The sequence below is a fragment of the Penaeus chinensis genome, chromosome 19, assembly GCF_019202785.1.
Source record: "Penaeus chinensis breed Huanghai No. 1 chromosome 19, ASM1920278v2, whole genome shotgun sequence".
NCBI lineage: Eukaryota > Metazoa > Arthropoda > Malacostraca > Decapoda > Penaeidae > Penaeus > Penaeus chinensis.
In genome coordinates, this window is record NC_061837.1 from 25449280 (window position 1) to 25456176 (window position 6897).

Genomic DNA, 6897 nt, shown 5'->3' on the forward strand with positions numbered 1-6897 from the left:
TACAATAACAGTGTTTACATATATATTAGATTTGCTGCATGTTTTTGTTATTGTTATTTTTTTTATTTTTTTTCATTACACAGTGCCACTACACTTGCATGGTAAATAATACTGATTACTAGTAACACTTCTGTCATTAAAAACTGTTTCCATTTCAAATATCTGCTATTTGTAATCTATATTAAATAATCTTGCTGTGATAAACATTAAATGATTATGCCGTTCAAGATTTTCAAGCAAAGGATTTAGATTCTAATAACTTTCATTCTTTTGGTAGTGAGCTTTTTGTGGTGCCCAATATGTATGTGGTTCCTACCAAGCATTGCATTTTAATGATGACTAATCTTTTTGCAGCTTCCGTCGGCTCTTCGGTGATGATGAGACTGGCTCAGGATCCAGTCCCAAGAAGAGCTTGCTTAACCTTAGCCGCCCCTGAGGACTCAGTAGGGCCTTGTGCAGCTGGACTAACCTCTGGGCCCGAGCAGATGATCACTAAGAAAGTCCAGCCTTATTATACCTGTCCCTATGAGGATATGATATTCCTGCGTAATCAAAGCCGCATAAGATATCTCTGTGGTGCAACAAGGGGCATAAATGTTACAGTATGCCATCAGATTCCTATGAAACAATACTTTGAGAGAACTTCTTCCAAAGCCCCTTTTTTTATTTGTCATCATTGTGTTAGAAGTTTAATGGGTAATAGTGCTGACAGCTTTTCAGAGGGAGAGACTGAAATAGAGTCTCTCATCAATAGAGGAGGACTATCACTAAATAGGGTAGGCACAAGGTATCACATTTTGGTTATGCCTCAGGCTGCCATTGAAAAAGATCTGAATTTTAGGGACAGTGTTTCTGAAGAATCTGAGTGCCTATCCGACTCTCTGAATGGCTCTTGGAAACAATTAATCTGTGAATTTCATGTAACTGCAAGTGAAAGCTCAGTAAACTGGAATTATTATAACTCTAATGAATCTTTAGCACCCATGTTAAATTTTATGGAATTTTATAAGTCAGTCTTTGGGTAGTTATGTGCATTAAATACGCATTTGTTATGGTTCATATATACTGTTCATGTACTATATTGTTATATGAGATTCATCCCATTATCATGTACTGTCACTTAGCTTTTTTTTTTTTTTTTGCTGTCATTATAGTACTGTTTAATTATCCAAAGAAGTCTCCATTTTGAAGAAACCTATATGAATATTTGAAGAAATATACAAGAGGCAGGATTATATACCAAAGTCATAAGTATATGTAATATAAGATGAATTTGTGTATATGAGTATAGTGATATATTTTGTAATGACTAGAGTGCATATAAAGGGATGTTAATGAGGTGATATTTTACTGAAAGGATTGATAACAATCAGTGGAACATATATTTTAGTGACTTTCTTGGAAAATACGACAATCCATGTCAAGTGTTGTACAGTAAAGGGAAAACCAGTGTGATAAGTGTTTGTTATGAAATCCATATCTGTAGGACTATGTCCTTGTGATTACCATATCATAAATGTTGGCTATATTATGGCTCTGGATCCTGTTGGAGAGAAGGAATTATGAGTTTATTGATGATATTAAGAAGTGTGACTTTTGCTGTTTGACTTCCACTCTCTTGTCTGTGTTCATCTTATCTTCAGTTATGTTTTAGGTTTTACATGTGTATTCCTTTATATATCTCACTGATCAAGATATTGAATAATCTGTATTTTCTTTGATTTGCTTTTTATTTCTTATATAGGAAGTTATGGATCTGCTTTGACTGGGAATTAACCCATTGATACATGCACATATGCATGTGAACTTGTATATATGCCCTGGCCCTTGTGGTTTTATTTAATTTTGTTGAGATGCAGATGACCCCAGAAGCGCTTAGTCAACAAGGAATCTGTTATAAAGCCTACTTGACCTCATCAATTTATCTCATTGATTTTGGAAAAAGGTTTTTATTTTCATTACTGTTATTATTGTTGTTATTGGAATAATGATGATAATAATAGTAATAATAATAATAATAATAATAATAATAATAATAATAATAATAATAATAATAATAATGATAATAATTAAAACAAAAAAAAAATAATAATATAGTAATAATAATAATGATGATAATAGATATTAATGGTTAATAACATCAATAGCAATGTTTTCCTGAAAGCAAGATCAGGTAGGCATTTTTTGGCAACTAAGTGCTTGTGAAGCCATCAGTGTATAAACAATAATAATAAAACAAAACCATAGTGGACACAATGTATGTATATACTCAGCACCAGTGGGTTAGGATTAAAAGAAAGAAAAAAAGGCATCAAGGAGACATCTGACTTTATTTGTTCTTACTGACAAACTGCATTCAGAAAATGGAGTCAAATATAATTCAAGTACATTGCAGTATGAGTCAGGTAAAGAGTGATATCACAAGGCTAGTGTAGAAAAATGGAGTTAATGTTCAGCTATTTTGAAATTATTATATATTAGCATACTTTTGTTAGGTGTGTTCCAGTTTTAGACTGAACTGATTTGTATGAGGTAGGGTAAGTATACCGAAAATGAAACTCAACTGCAGGATAACTTTCCTCAAAAATGTAGAGTAAAAAAAGGTGAAGAATTGTAAAAATTTTACCATGAGGAAAAGCACGGTGTATTATTGAACAGAAAGATTTATAAAAGTGGGAGTGAAAAAATTGTTTTAAAAAATATGGTGTAAATAAGAGCTTTTCTGCTGTTGGTATTCTCTGCCACTTCAAATAGTACAAAGTGACATGTTTGTTATAATGATTAAGTACCAAGCATTGGCATATCAGTTTCAATTCATGTTAGAGTAGATAATTTTATTTAGATAATGAATTATGTCAAAGAGGAAACTTCAAGTTACTTTAGTTAATTTTCTGAGACATCTCCATCCAGTGTCTGTCCATATATTACCCATCGAAAATGTCTGGGATCACACTCAATGAAAGTATTGGAATGATATTTAGTTGTGGGGATGAAAAGTAAAAGGCTTTTATGCTGAATATATATAATAATTGATAGTAGCAGTACAAACTCCAATATCTGTATTCTCCTAATTTCTCCTTTGCATACAGGATCTGGGAATAAGCTGTTAGCTTTTCCTAAATACTTTAAATAGCTTCAGTATGATTGTATCACTTGTATTCAGCTTATGCATGTTTAATGCACCTCTTTTTTCAGAGTGCTGAAGGAATTATTGCCATTCACCAGATTAAATAAGTTCAAGACTTGCTGCTGTTTCCTTGGTATGTAACACAGTATTAAGGCACCAGTGTAAATTTTAGGGATTTCTTTGTTATTGCTGTGAATCCTCAAAGTTCCATTGAAATTTGTTTGAATGCTGGTATTCTCGTCTGTTAAAAAGCAGATTGCTGGTTGGGCATGAGTAATTCCAAGCTGGTTGATTTCTTTCATTACTATTATTGTTGACCTACATCATAAGGTTTGTGAAAATATTTTATGACCAGTATTTTTATCTAAATTGTCTTCAAACCTGAATTAGTGTTTTGATACTCTTAAGTATCACCCTCAGAGACAATTAATATATATCTAGGTTACTGTTCTGTAATGTACAACTTTGGGTGATGTTAATTGTCTGTGTGTATTCTCATATAGATACTGTGCACTGCTTTTCCTTAGGTTGTTTAGAAAGAGCTGTGTTTTAAGTATTCATAAAAGCAACTGTTGATAGATATTGTTTCAGACAACTTAACACATTTAAGTAAATCTAGTATGCCCTTGAAATTAACATCTTTGTATCATGTTAGCCTCCAGTTATTTAAAAGATTCAGAAGATAGTTTAGGTTGTGCAGTGGTCAAAGTATTATATAACACAGTGGAGGAAATATCTACTAATGAAAGCTTGTTCTGATCACACAGATAAAACAAAGCATTTTAATAGGTATTTTATGTGGTGATTAGTATTATGATATATGTATATAAAGGAAAAAAAACATGTGATTGTGCTGTTGTTGCAAATTTAGGAAAAAAAATTTGCCCATTTAGTGTTTATCCATGATATGTTTATGGTGTAGGAGATTTGGCATGAATTCTGTATCAAGCCAACCATATTTTGAGATCCTGAGCAACAATAATCTCACCATTTTGATAAGGATGATAGACGAAACAAAAGAAATCTAGTTCTAGTAAAGATGACCATGTAGCTTACAAACAGTTGCAATCTTCCATTTCATTGAGTAACATTAGTGGTATTAAAAACTGAAGATACTAGTCATAGCAGTTTAGATCTTTACAATTTTGCGTGTACATTGACTATCAACTTGTCTTTTAGATAACATGTGTTATTATTGATTATGTAGATTTTGTGATGTATAACATATATGTGCCAAACTGGATGTTATGTTGTACGTAAGACATGATTTTGCAACTGAGTAGATGGTACATCTGGGTTAGTAATTCAATTATGACAAACATACACATCCTCTTTTTTGTTACTAGTAACATTTTTCTCTCCAGCATAGCTGATGTGGGCCTATATGTTTCAAATTACTTAGGCTTTTTATCTGCATCCATCACTTGTTTTGGTTTAGTACATAGTACTCTAGGAACACAAGCACATTCATAGTGGCCAATAAAAATTGAGCATAAACTGTATACTTTCTGCTTCTCTTCAGTATTATTTTTTTTTTTCTTTTTTCCCTCAAATTAATACTGCTTTTCATTTTTTCTTTAATGGCATTTTTTTTAAGCAACAAATAAATTTTTCACATGCCATTCTTTGGTTTTAAGATAAGCTAATAATGAAGATTATATTTACATAAAAGATGCCAACATTACCATAGCTTGCTCGACAAGTTTTCATTGACATTAATTTTTTTTTTCAAGTTAATGTAGTTTATGTAAAGTTAATCTAGTTTAAAAATCTGTTCATCTACTTAATATCTTTTATTTTCTTAAGTGGAACTACTATTTTTTTTTCAAACATATATGAAATATGTTATTTTAAGGCTTTTGTAAAGGTAACACGAATATGGATTCTAACATGTACTGTATTGTGTATATTTCTCCCTAAATGTTTATTTCATCCATATTACAAGTGTGCCCAGATCATTATCTTGTCTGAACTGATTCTTGTATGGTAACATCTTTTGGGCTAAAATAAATTGCTCAAGTACATGGTTGCTTCTTTTTCCAATTTTTTTTGCTAGCTGGTGGCTGCAACACGATACAGAAAAGTGGACAAATTTTGTTTAAAAATAACCAAATGGCAACAAAAAATTTCTGAGCATGTCAAAAAATTGCAACATTATAGGTATGCTCAATTCAGTGCACTAATTGAAATATTAAGACATTACGATTTGTGACCCAACTGTAGGCAAGTTCTTGGCTTACTCCCAAGGATGTTAAAGCTGTTAAGTTCTCATGACATAAGTAACAAATTGTTATGAGAATTGTAATGGCAATATTCAGATGTCTTTTATTTGATACCAGATAAGGAGACATCAAAAATGATAGGGTGTCTCCTTATTGTTAGCAGAGAAACCTGTTCAGCTGAACTAAGTACTAATTATATCTCAGTACTTACAATAATGGTAGGGTCAATAAATTACAATTTATGATTAACTAGATATAAACATAAAAAATACTACATTAGTTCAGCATTAACACCATGTAGATAATTTAAAAGGCATGTGGAAGTGTCACACACTATAGATTGATTTGCATTACCTATATAATTAATTAATTCTTAGGGATAAGTTGAGGAGGTAAGGACAACAATGGTTAATGGTTAAAAGCAAAATAAATGTGCTAGACATCTAAGGTCATGTAGCACTATAGTAAATGGTAGTGAAGGGTGGTTGAGTTAGTGATTAGTTGTCAAAGTTGGGCAAAGGAATTGACGAGTAAATGGGTTAAGGTTGGGTAAGGTAATGTATAGGGGTTAGATCAAGTGAAGGATGTATATGCATTTGAGGAATGAAAACAGGTTGTCAAAGCAGAAAGTGTGAGAAGTTGTGGGAGGGATCACGAAAAATCGGTCCCATTTGGCTGGGCTAAATAGATTATTTAAGAATTTTGTAATGGGGGTAGTAGAAGGACGGGGGCATGTGGAAGAGGGAGTAGTGTTGAGGGAGGTAGTGTTATGGGGAGGTGGACAATAAGGTTGTAAGGTAGTAATAATGGAGGATGGGGTAGTTGATGAAGAAGGTTGTGGGGGTATAGTTGTTGAAGTTGAGCATGTTGGGAGTAGAAATGTCTCCTGGGGTGTTGATTAGGGTGGATACTGCACTAGTCGGCATTGAGGAGGGGGTATTAGTTGTAGTGTTCAGAGCCGTGGTCAAAGGAGAGCCTGGGGTAAGGGAATCGGGGGAGTTTGAATTGGTGGAGCTATTTGATGAAGAGGCAAGCCTCATTGCCTCTAATAATGGTATGGTTAATGGTTAATGGTTACTCATTTTTGGCCATGATAAGCCTGGAGTATGTTGGGGAGAGAAACGGTCTACCCCTCAGGGTTGCTTGAGGGGTAAGGGCTAGACAACTAAAGCAGGGGATACCGTGCCCATGGCTCCCTCAGGCCGTTCAGGACTGGCACAAAGTGCTGACTTTGTGCCATCCTTTCAGCACGGCTCTCACACCTTAGGAAGTGGATAGTAGAAGGGGTTGGTGAAGGGACAGAAAGGAAAAAGTAGGAGGGAAAAAAAAGACCATGCAAAATCTGTTGAGTCAAGGGTTGAGTCCCAAGGTTGGGGAGTTCCCCAGCATTAGGTCCCAGTCTCCACCTCCTAAGCCCCTCCACGACAACAACGGGCAAGGGATTGGGGGGGTAAGGACAACAAAGGAAAATGCAAATGTTGATTTTACATACCCTGACATTCTCACAATATAGCAAAAAACCTGTAATGTATGTGTAAAACCTAAAAT

At 33.9% G+C, this 6897-nt stretch overlaps 1 protein-coding gene across 1 annotated transcript in view; it reads left to right on the forward strand.

Annotated features, from left to right (window-relative positions):
- LOC125034977 (RILP-like protein homolog) overlaps window positions 1-5149 on the forward strand; it is a 216915-nt gene extending 211766 nt beyond the window's left edge. The window contains exon 13 of the mRNA XM_047627024.1: window positions 355-5149. The gene's annotated coding sequence lies outside the window, so the exon portion shown is untranslated. The remainder of the gene's footprint in view (window positions 1-354) is intronic.
- The last annotated feature ends 1748 nt before the right edge of the window (window positions 5150-6897 follow it).